The following is a 12,315-nucleotide window of genomic DNA, read 5'->3' as shown; positions in this document are numbered from 1 at the left end:
GAGTTCACAAAGTTCCTCATGATATTGTTGCGGTTCTGCGAAGCCGGCACTCCCCCAAGACTAAGGCACACATCATATACAGTTTGGGCCTAAAGAGTCATTTCAGTCATATCCGTTTTAGATCCTTCGTATCTCATAGGTACGTATATGGGACAAAATGCGTTGCAAGGGCTTTTAGGTAAGTCTTACATCCCATTCTTTATTCTTTTAAATATTTTATTTTACTATACTTCGTATACACAACCTCTCCTTCTTCATGCAGGCATGCACACAATCAGCTCACCGGCATACGCGTGCCATTTTCTATTCAAACCTCGCACCATTCTGAATGACATCACCACAGACCTTCACCGTCCTCGGACCCCAATGCTGCAACATTCCTGCAACCACCACAATGCCTTCCCAATTTCCCCCGCGACATCAAACCACAACCGCCTCCATCCAAAACTCGCCTACACTCACTGCTACGAACGCCACAACCACGACATCTCAACCACCACACCAAAGCTCACTGCTGCCACTGATGACCACCACCACCTTTCAGGACCAGTAGGAGTGAGGAGATGCTCTCATGGACAGGGCACGCAATTGGGTGCCTCGCTCCATGTTGAATCTCGGAGCTCCATTGCACGGCAAGATTTGGTGGTGAGTGACAGCATTTCCGGTACTGAATCCTCGCCTGGGCGGGGCCAAGGCTGGGGTGAGCGTCTGCACACCAATGGCGGTGCGAGGATATGCCCACAGCCCGCCAGTTCTGTCTTCAGGGCTCTGTGCTCGCAGGAGGATTATAAATGTACCAAGTTCCACACGCTCGCTCTCTTTGTGCTGGCTTGGGATCCTCGGGTCCTGAGTTTGAGCGCCGTAGCCACTGAATTAACACCAGGTGGGGTTGACTCGGCCTGTCATCTTTCTGAGGTCGGCAAAATGAGCACCAGTGTACCATTGATAGGGGCACTGCATCAGTGGCATAACCGCATTAATAACCAATGATGCAACTTGCAGCCACAAGTCTGCACATGAGAGTGTGCGTGTGCTCTCTTCATCTGGCTCTTCGTCTGATCCCCCCTTCATCTCGTCTGGCTCAATTTTATGTCACCGTTGGTTGCTGAGCGGATCGAGGAAGGGGGGTAGGAGAGCTGGGCTGAGCTCATCGAGAGCCAGGTGCCAGATGAATTGCAGTTTTACAATAATTAATAATTACATGAACAGATAGATTTCTCTGCACTCACGATAAGTCTATTCTCCTCACGCGTTATCTGTTTAATTTCTGACACCCTGCCCCCCCTCTTTACCCACATCTTTAGAGCTCCCTCTCCACCTCATCTGCCAATCACCGCACAACTCATCGCACCTCCTCACTCACGTACCATAGACATCCCGTTTTCTTCTCTTCTCCCCCTCCTTAATGACTGGGTTGCGTTGGTCCATCGACTGCGCCCGGTACAAAGAGGTCGTTCACTCCTCATACTTTCATCTTTCTTTACTTTCTGCTTTCCTTGGGTTTGTGTCTGATGGCACCTGTCATGTCAGCATAATTACGATTGTAGAAGTTTAGTCTCGGTTTAGCTCTGCCCTGTGTCTTCTCTTTTGTACATAAATGTATTTTATTTTGCCACACCACACGAATTCTTGCTTTTCCTGCTGTACATATTGCTTGTAATGTAACATTTTAAATTATTGTTCACATGCCTTTCCTCGACCTCGCTTTATAAATAAACTGCTTACATTGTAAATGTACCCAGCTTGTTCTGTCTTTTCCTCCATTGGTCCAGCATGGTCTGCACGTAGTTAGCCGGGAAGTTCTACCCCACCAATTGGCTCTTATTAGCCGATTCGTACTTGACAGCTTTGCTCGTCTGCACTTAATACGGTAAGTTTTAAAAACACAAGTACGCATTGAGGGCACAAGACTCCCCCCCCACCCCCTTGGTATGGCTGTGCACAGGTAAGCTATCACATGGAGTAGTGCAACGCTGCTAGAACTGGCAGTACCAATTGGCGTTCATAGTTGCCTCGCAACCCACCAACGCAGGAGTTATCTGTGCCCAGCAGCCTCAGGACCAAGCGTTCAGGAGGGACCGAGGCTGCAAGAATCCCCCCCCCCCCCATGGCAAACCTGAAACCCTCAATCCGCAACAATACTAATAATAAAGGATGAAAATTCATTGATGTAAACTGAAAAGTAACTGTGCTCAAAGCAGTTCTGTGAGGAACACCAGCTGTCATCTGTGAATAAAATAAACCAACAAATCCAAAGTGTCAACCATTTCCTTCCAGGTAATTCATCATGTTGGACGTAGTAAAGACCACTGACTAGAACGGCACACGGGAGAGCACACAGCTCTGCCAGGCTGAACAGTTTATGTTTAGTATCCCACTGATAGGCTGGATCGGGATCTGGACCTGAACCAAAATCTAATCTGCTTGTTCTTGTCACCTACCACCTAGTTTTGTTATAATTCATCCACAAGGTTCCCTCAAGCAGAGCAGATTGGAACATCCAAAATGTCGAGCTTTAGGCGAATGTCTCCAAAGTGATATTGCAGTGTTTGAAATGAGCAACCTTCATGTTAAAATGTCATGTTATTTTGCATACATTCATGTAACTACAGAGGTCCGTATATGACTTGGAACAGCATTCACTTAGGACTCAGATTTTGGAAGATCTCATCAAAATGATGGAATGAGTGTGATTTTTATGACATCACAGGTGCCTTTGTTTTGACATCATCATTGTATATGTAGAACGCTACATCTGATCAGTGTGAAAAATTTTGAGGGTCATCTCGGGACAAAATGGTCCACAGAAAATTTTTTGTTGATTCCATCAGTCATGTGATTCAGCAGCCATTATACTGTATATATTTATATATAATGTATGTATATAGATATATTTTAACTTTCAAAATCTTCTTCTTTGAAGTGGCTGAACAGATCGAGGTGAAACTTTACAAGTATGACCGCCTATCCATGAGGAACAAAAGGTTCACACATATGATGTCATAGGTCACATTGTTTGGCAGCCATATTTGATTTACCTTAAAACCTACAAAAAAATATTCTTCTCCAGAATGGCTGGACAGATCGAGGGGAAACTTCACATATATGTTCCCCAAGCCTTGGGTGGACAAGTTTGTAAAGGAATAATTGATACGTCACATTGTTTGGCAGCCGTATTGGATTGAAGAAAAATATTAAATGATGTTTTCTCTGGAACAGCTGAATTAATCGACGTGAAACCTAAAAAAGTGATGGGGAATACATGTTTTCAATTTCAATTTGATCGGACTCGTGGTCTGGCAGCCAGAATTATTTCGCTTTTTTGATGTGGGTTCTTTTTGATTTTTGTTCATATATATATATATATATATATATATATATATATATATATATATATATATATATATATATATATATATATATATATATATATATATATATACACACACACACACACACACACACACACACACACACACACACACACACACACACACACACACACACACACACACACACACACACACACACACGTATTTTTTTGAATAATGCTCACGTGGCTGTGCCTGGATGGGCTTGAGGGTATAGGAGCAGCAGCTGAAATGCGAATCCTATCCAGGTTCCTCCTGATGACTTCATCTTTGCTTTTTCCTTGTTTGGGTTCCTTCTGATGACTCCAATGCAGGACTGGACCAATTTGGTCTTCAATTTGATTTGAATTGAATTTCTTTAAATCTCATTCTAAATTCAATTGAATACTAATAAACATCATGGGTCAGGGTCAGGTGCCCAATCAAAGCGGGGCGTCTTGGTACCTGATCAGCACTGCAAGCAGTTATAAAGTGGTAGTTGTAGTTATGTCTATTATTTATTCCGTAACACACCAGCACACAAGCACCACACAAAATACACCACACAAAACTACACAAACACCACACAAAACAAATCCTGGTGAGGGTCTGTAATCTCTGATTGCTTTTTTTCTTGTTTATTTTGCAATATTTCTCAACACATAAAAATTTTAAACTTTCATTTAATACTCAAACCCGGTAGTTTTTAAATAACTGTGTTAAAAAAATGCTCAATGCTGACAATGTGTCATCATGCAATTGTTTCTGATTCAGGAGGCCTTAAATGACGAGAAACCATTAAAAACAACATTGTTAGCACCCAACTTGAAGGTTCCTTTAAAATACATACATCTGGCAAGTGAAATATTAAATAATGATCCCAAAATGCTTTGCCTCCACGCCCTTGAAATCTCCTCTCTCATCATAATCCAGTTCAATTGTTTATTCAACACCTGAACCCCATATTCACCAAGGCAGGTGTATACTTCCAACGGTATGTCATTAGGTCCGACTGATTTGCCATTTTTAATTCCTCTTAAGTCGGCTATCTTGCCTAACGGTACTTTTCTTAAATAGAAATCAAAGATTCCAGCAGTAGCCTTTAAAAATGAATAGGCAAGTGAGTGTTGGTACACAGTTGGATGACTTCCAGTTCCAGGTTTGGAGCGACGAGAGGTCTCCTTCGGGGCTCTCTGCTGACGTTCTCAAAGTTAAGTTTCCGGTCGTTATTTGTCCCGTTTCAACTGTTTAATTTTCTCACCTACATGTTACTGTGTGTTCCTAGTTCGGTTTTGTTTCAAAAATCGTGCTATTTTGTGAGTTTTTTTTGGTCGACGTTCTTACCGGGTGTTTGAGGCCTAGACCATGGCCTAGGCTTGAGGCCCACCGGTTCCCCTCGGTGTTCGATCGTTTTTTTTTTTTTCTCCCCATTACCTTCAATTTCTATCCTCCCCATTACCTTCAATTTCTATCCTCCCCACTTTCCTAACATCCCCCATTCTCCCAACTAATCTCTTTCTTATCTCAAAAAAAAATAAAAAATACCCAACAACAACACGCTGACCTTCTCCCGATTCTGCTTCTTCTTCCTCCTCGTCTTCTTCCTCGATTGTTTTTCTACACTTCCATGACCTAATCTGTTGAAAACTCTCTCTCAAACATTAATATTAACAACATTAATCTTGTAATTCTTCATCTTCCTCTCCCACACATGTGGTACTCTTTACTGTTTCATAATGCACTACTCTTCTGCTATTTTAACAGACTGCTCTCTTTTCGACCTCTCCTTCATTCCTTGCCGAAAAAATACAACTGTTACAGCGCTTCTTCTCTCCATTCTCTGAATACGCCTTAATTGCATCCATCAAGAATTGTGTTAAATCGTATCTCTGACCCAAAACTTTTAAAACCCCAGTTTGCGATGAATGTTTGCTTTCCATCAACCATTCTTTTTTCCAACTTCAGTGCCAACTCACCCCCTCACCCCTCACTCTCACTCTCAAAGCAACCATCCCACTCTTCTCCCTCCAAGCCTTCCTCTCACCTCTCTCAAAAATTTCCCCCTCACCTTTCTCCCACCTTTCTTCCCGCTCACTCATCTTTCTCAAAATTGTCCCCCCTCTCATCCACCAAACTGCCTCCCTCCACTGCCCTCTCACCTCCATCTCTTCACTCCACCTCCTCAAATCCTCAACTGCCTTCTTCCCCCTCTCTTGTCCCCCCTCTCCCCCAACACCACAGAGCCTTTTCTCCTCCTCATTCGGCCCCCTCCCCGAGCTATTCTGCAATCCCCCACACTCTTTCAACAACCCTCCTTACCTCCCCCTCGTCCCTTGTCCTACCCTCCCCTCCCCCCCCCACTCCCTGCTCCCAAAGCCTCTTCCCCTACCTCTTCATTAAAAGTGTGGACCTCAAATATCCGGGGCCTTCGCTCAAACCTTTCAGATCTTTCCATACAAGTTGCCACTGACAAACCAGACATAATCTGCCTAACAGAAACTTTCCTCTCTCAAGAAGTGTCTGACTTCCAAGTATCTATCCCCGGTTACTCCCTCCTCCAGTCTGACAGACTTGAGCCTCGTCCTGGTGGAGGTGTTGCTCTCTTCATCAAAGACTCCATTCCTCACTCTCCATGCACTGCTCTCACTCCCCCACACCCCCAGGAATACCTCTGGCTACGGCTCCCCCTCCACTCCCACCTCATGTTTATATGTGTACTGTACGGTCCACCTAACAGTGATGACTCCATCTACACCTCACTATCCGAAAACATGGACCATCTTCTATCTTCTCATCCAAACTCTCTCTTTCTCTTATGTGGTGACTTCAATTGTCATAATGCCAGTTGGCTAGGTGTGGGTACCTCTCTCACCTGTCATGGCACCTCAGCAAAAGCTTTCTGCAACTCATTGGGACTGACTCAATCGGTCAACTTCCCAACCCGGATCTCAACCAATGGTACTCCATCTCTTCTGGATCCGATTTTGACAAATTTCCCTGACAATATCTGCTGCTCTTCCCTTCGCTCCAATCGGTTCTTCTGACCACGTCCTTGTCAAAGTGGACATCTCTCTGGCTCTTATCAGAGAACCACCTCACCCGCCGTCGAGTCTGGCATTTCACTCAAGCCGACTGGCAGGGTCTCCAAACAGCCATCAAACTTACAGACTGGTCTCCTATCACTACTTTCTCAAACATCAACTCATCCTGGGAATTCTTTCAAAGAAACTTGCTCTCCCTCATGCACAGATTTATCCCCTCTCGTCTTCAGTTGTCTTACCCTTCCTCCCGCCCTTGGTTTACTGAAGCTTGTGGCGAGGCAGTTGTCCTGAAACAACTTGCCTTTGCCTCATGGAAAGCAAACCCAACTGAGGGCAATCTCAGTTCCTTCCACAAAGCTCGGAACAAGTGTGTATCTACCCTCAGGAGAGCCAGAAAACAACGTCTTTCTCATCTCAAGTCTGAACTCTCAAACCTCTCTCCCTCCTCAAAATCCTGATGGCGTTTAATCAAATCTGTTTCTGGTGTATGTTCCCCCTCCATCCCCTCCCTTACCCCAAATGGCTGCACTGCTGATACCGCACGTGAAAAAGCTGAATGCCTAAACTCGGTGTTTGCAGCTAAATCTTGTGTCCTAAACCCATCACTTTCTCTACCCACCTTACCCAGTGGCACCCAACTGTCCCTGGACTCTGTGTCCTTTTCTCCGAACAAGGTGTAGAGCTTGCTTTCAAACCTCGACTCAGCCTCTGCAACCGGTCCAGACGGCATCAGCCCACGTGTCCTCAAAGCCTGCTCTTCTGCTCTTGCTCACCCTCTCTCTGTTCTATTCACCCTCTCATTTGCTCAAGGTCATCTGCCATCTGCCATCTGCTTGGAAATCTGCAAACATCACTGCCCTGCATAAAAAGGTGCAAAAACAGATCCCTGCAACTTCAGACCAATCAGCCTTCTCCCAATCATCAACAAGGTTATTGAACACATCATCGCTTCAGACATGAAATCCTTCCTCTTCTCCAATGGCTTGATTTCCGATCATCAATTTGGTTTCACACCAGGTCAATCTACCCTGGATATGCTGCTTCTGCTCTCCCATCAATGGATGGAGGTCCTCAATGCCAGACAGGAAATCTGAGCCGTATCCCTGGACATATCACGCGCTTTTGACACAGTCTGGCACCCTGCCCTACTCACCAAACTCTCTTCCCATGGTATGCAAGGCCATCTCCACTCATGGCTCGCAGACTTTCCCTCCTGTCGCAGTCAACGTGTGGCCCTAAATGGAGTTCTTTCATCCCCTCTTCCTGTCTAGGCTGGAGTTCCTCAAGGTAGCGTTCTGGGCCCTGTTCTTTTTCTGGTTTTCATCAATGATCTCTCCGACTCTGGAAAATCCTCTTTATCTCTTTGCTGATGACTCCACCCTCTGCCGTACCATCTGTCATCCCTCAGACTGGCAAGCTGCAGCTTCTTCGCTCAATGCAGATCTGGATAAAATCACAAACTGATCCAACACATGGAACATGTGTTTCAATCCAGAGAAATCTCACACTCTCACTGTCTCTTCGAAAGGACCGTTTCGAAACCCCCCCCCCCATCCACTTTCTCAACAATCCTCTGGAAGAAGTCTTTTCTTTCAAGCTTCTGGGTCTCACTATTTGCCATGACCTTTCCTGGGAAAGCCACATTTCCAACCTCGCCTCCAAAGCCAGTCGCCGACTGGGAATCCTCCGTCGTGCAAAGTCCTTCCTCGGCCCTCTTGAGCTCCTGACCACTTACAAAGCTTTTGTCCGTAGCCTGATGGAGTACTGCTCTCCCCTCTGGGCTGGTGCTCCTGCCTCCCACCTTTCTCGGCTTCACTCTGTCGAAACCAGGGCATTTAGGATCATCGGCATCTCCCGCAATGAAGCTGAGTCTTTGGGCCTCTCACTCAATCACCGCAGGTTGGTCGGTGGTCTTTCTGTCTTCTACCGTCTCCTCTCCAGCCTTGCCCCCCTCCTTGCTCTCTGCGATTTGTCCCCACCACATTTCCACAGGGCGCTCAAGGTCCGCCAACAAACCCCCTTCTGGTAAAACTACCAAAATCACGAATCACTGCTCACCTTCACTCTTTCATTCCTCTTTTTTCCCGCCTTTGGAATAAACTCCCTCACTCTATTCTTTCCCATTCTTCCCTCCAGGCCTTCAAAACAGCTGTACACCACCACCTCTTATCATCCCCCATCCAAATCCTCGATCTTTTCTACCCCCCCGAGAATCCACCCAAGCCCACTTCCTCAATTCCCCTGCTTTCCTTCCTGAAAGTCCCTGTATTGTCCATCTTTTCTTCACCATGTTCCCCGTCCCATCCCTCTCCCTTCCACAGATCTCCTAATGTGTCTGTTCCACACTGTTTTGTCCCTCCCACTCCCGCCCCTCTTGTCTCATGCCCCCTTGCTGTGCGTTGTGTGTTAGATCTCATACGAGCCTCGACAAGGTATACAAAAAAAGTTGAAATCCCATATTTAATCTTCCTTGTCTGCCTTTTAAATCGTTGCGATCCCTCTTTTCCGTCAGGATGTGATGAGGAATATAAAGAATTTATCTTTGGTTGGAGACTGTTGGTTTTAGGGTTAACTTTCCACACCAAGCAAAGTTGGAATTTGTCCCTTCAAGGCAAAAGCATCTTCCTGGTCATGTTGATGGAGGAATCTTCATGGTATATTTTTCTGTGTAACTCGTAGCATACATCACACTCGTTTGTGCAGTGGAAATCGATACCTCGAAAATACATCTCGGGGCTGGCAGAGCTTAGCAGTTTCCACACTCACCTCTGAACTGTCTTGATGGGGTTCGAACCTCTGTCCCTCTATAAACTGCCACCCTGGTGTTTCACGTGCGGGGTAGTACATCAAAGTGTGTGAACCAACCATTGGAGGAACATTAAGTGTGAGGTCTCTTCTGCCAGCACTCATTGTTGGTGGACATTAAAGATCCCACGGTGCTTTGTTGCAAAGGGTAGGTGAGCTATCACCATCATTCTGACCAAATTCACAAATTACTTCTCAATCCCTCTTGCGAACCTGCACTCGGCCAGCGTCGTACAAACGATAAACTCTTGTACATTCGATGAACCAATGTGTTTGAACTCTAAAAAAATTTCAAGAACATGTTGTTCTTATTTTTTAACATGAACTTTTGGATTTTGTAAAATAATTGTGAAAACATTGTTTAGTTTAATTTTAAATGAAATAAACATTCCTCCTACCCCTGCCCTTGTTTGTTTCCGCAGCTTTTCCAGAATGATGCTGTTGAAGATGGAGGGTGTCCATGGTTCTCGACGTCGCGTTCGTCGTGATTTCCTTCCTTTTGTTTGTTGGTGTCATTATATTTGAAGTTTGAACCATCGTGTTGGTTCAGGAAGAAGAGGCCCCCCCAAAAAAGCCCTGCATTTACTGGTAAAGAACACAAGTGACTTTTCATCAATATTTATAATGCCTTCATCCAATGGGACAAGATAGCTCAGATATTTTAAATGAGGTTACAAAAAATTATTATGAATAATCTATTCTGACAAATGAATGTCTGGTCCAGTGACAACAAGGAGTACGAGAACACGGAGCATACTCTCCTTGGAAGGTGACATTTAGGCCTGTCACATTTGCTATACGGCGGCCGTACCCCCCCTTCCCCCTTGAATTGACAGAAACGTGCGGCGGCCGCAGAGTTTCTGAGGTGGCCGTAGGGTGGCCCTACGCCGTATGGTTATCTTTTACAGGCCATAGGGGTCGCCGTGGAATTATAGCGCGGAGTTATAACTTTTTTTTCATTTCTACGTTGTCCGTAGCAATTCGACAAGCCAAGCTGTGACGTAGATGTGTTCCACGTCGACCGTACGTAGGGCGTACGGTGGGTTTGCATTATTCGTGCGGCTGCCGTAGTCTCTTATCAATGAAAAATGAATTTTGCCAACCCCCAAAAAATTACGGCGACTGCACTATTTCCACGGTCGCCGTAGGGTAGTCCTAAGGCGTCCCTGTGTTCAACGTACTGTCGCCTTGCGGTCTGTGTGACTACCTGCGGGCAATGCAGGGTCGACGCACGGTTCCCCTACGCCCGCCGTGCGTCCTATGTACGGCCTCCGTGGCAGTCTGCATCAACCGTGCGCTACCGCTAGAGATCGGAGTCTAGGTGTTTGCCACCAGTGTTGGGCACAAAAGAAATAATCCGATAACAGATAATTATCGAAGTTTACTTTTTTTATCGGACTATTATCGGAAGTTAACTTCCATTTATCGTTATCAGACCAGTTAACTTCCGATAACTCGATTTTTTTTTTTTTTTTAGTCCCATAATGTCCGTTCGCTTTTTGTCCGATAACATTTTTATCGTTTCCGGGTCACATTTCGCCGAACTAATTAATTATCAATGAGGAGAAAAATGTACATAATTATATAGATTACTTGTTTTACAAGATAATGCTGAATCAGGCCGCTGCGTGAAGAAAAATGGAAGAAGAAGACGAGGAGTAAGAAGAAGAAGAAGCCTTGCAATGGCGACCTCCTCAGCCATGCGGCTGCTCGGCTCTGCAGGTACTGGGTTCGGTCAAGGTTGGGAAACCCGAAAAATAAAAACATATGTGACTGCTTCATTGTGTGACCGTGGAAATACTGCGGCCGCCCTAATATGGAATAGGCAAAGCCTAGAAGCGAACGTAAAATTATTCTTACATTCGCTTCTTAAATATATCAAATTAAAGTCTTTTTGCAATGAAAAATTAAATATTACCTTAACATTACCTTCACAACAACAACTACACCGCCGAGAACAGGATCTCATCTGAAAAAATAAATATTACCTTAACATTACCTTCACAACAACAACACCGCCGAGAACAGGATCTCATCTGAAAAAAAAAATTCCTCAACATTATCTTCACACCGACAACTACACCGCCTAGAACAGGGTCTCATCTAAAAAAAAAATACGAGAAGCGAACATAGTATTCTTCTTATATTCGCTTCTGACTTTACCTATAACTTGTTCACAACTGTATACGCAATTTCCGGTTACTTCGGCCTGGATTCGGGATCCGCGATAAAATAACGTAAATCACGATTAAAAATTATTTTTTGATGATTGCGGAGATATCTTTATTAAAATCAGTGGAGGAAATATACACCATGTCTGATATTATTTGGGTCTTTCATGTCTCCGACGATGCCTTTATCTCCCGGCATGCATCATTCCCCATGACAAAAACCAGAAACAAAACAAAAACAGAAGCAAAAGGGTCATAGCCAACCACACGGATTCACAATTGGCAGGGTATTGTGTTGTTTTTGTTGTTTCCTATTCTCTCATGTGCACGCGTTAAGTAATATTCACAAGGTAGAAATAAAACCCAATCGTGTTTATACACCGCACAGCGTTTTACAACAACTGGAAGCAAAAGGTCATAGCTGACGACACGGATTCCAAATAGCCAGGGGATATTGTGCTGTTGTTGTTGTTGTTGTTGTTGTTGTTTCCTATTCTCTCATGTGCACGCGTTAAGTATGAAGCTCACTTCGTTCGCTATAATTGCTAGTGGCCGTAGATTTTGTAGACCCTACGGCCGCTGTGCCAAATGTGACTAAGGCCGAGGTCACATTTGCCACGGCAGCCGTGGGGTCTCCAAAATCTACGGCCACGAGCAATTATAGGGCGGCCGCAGTATTTCCACAGTCACACAATGTAGCAGTCACATATGTTTTTATTTTTCGGGGAGCCGCATGGCGTAGATAGAAATTGTGGAGACCGAAAACGTGGGGTTGCCGTACGGTCTTTGATTTGATGTCGCACGGTGACCTTAAGGGGACCCTGCGGCGGCCACAGAATTTTCAAGGCAGACGCAAGGAAGCCTCAAGGTGCCCACAAGGCGACCGCAGGGGGCACTAAGGCGAACATGTGGCCAGACGGACGGAAACGAGTGGGTTCATTTTTTTTT

The 12,315-nt window shown here is 45.1% G+C and overlaps 1 long non-coding RNA gene across 1 annotated transcript in view; it reads left to right on the top strand.

Moving 5' to 3' along the window:
* Positions 1 to 12,315, top strand: part of LOC147025799 (uncharacterized) — a 64,483-nt gene that overhangs the window by 15,410 nt on the left and 36,758 nt on the right. The window contains exon 2 of the long non-coding RNA XR_015058014.1: positions 9,619 to 9,784. This is a non-coding gene — a long non-coding RNA (uncharacterized LOC147025799). The remainder of the gene's footprint in view (positions 1 to 9,618; positions 9,785 to 12,315) is intronic.

This window comes from Eptatretus burgeri, chromosome 5, assembly GCF_056783735.1.
Source record: "Eptatretus burgeri isolate ZD-2024b chromosome 5, Ebu_testis_v1, whole genome shotgun sequence".
NCBI classification, from domain to species: Eukaryota; Metazoa; Chordata; class Myxini; order Myxiniformes; family Myxinidae; genus Eptatretus; species Eptatretus burgeri.
This window is presented reverse-complemented; position numbering and strand designations above follow the sequence as displayed.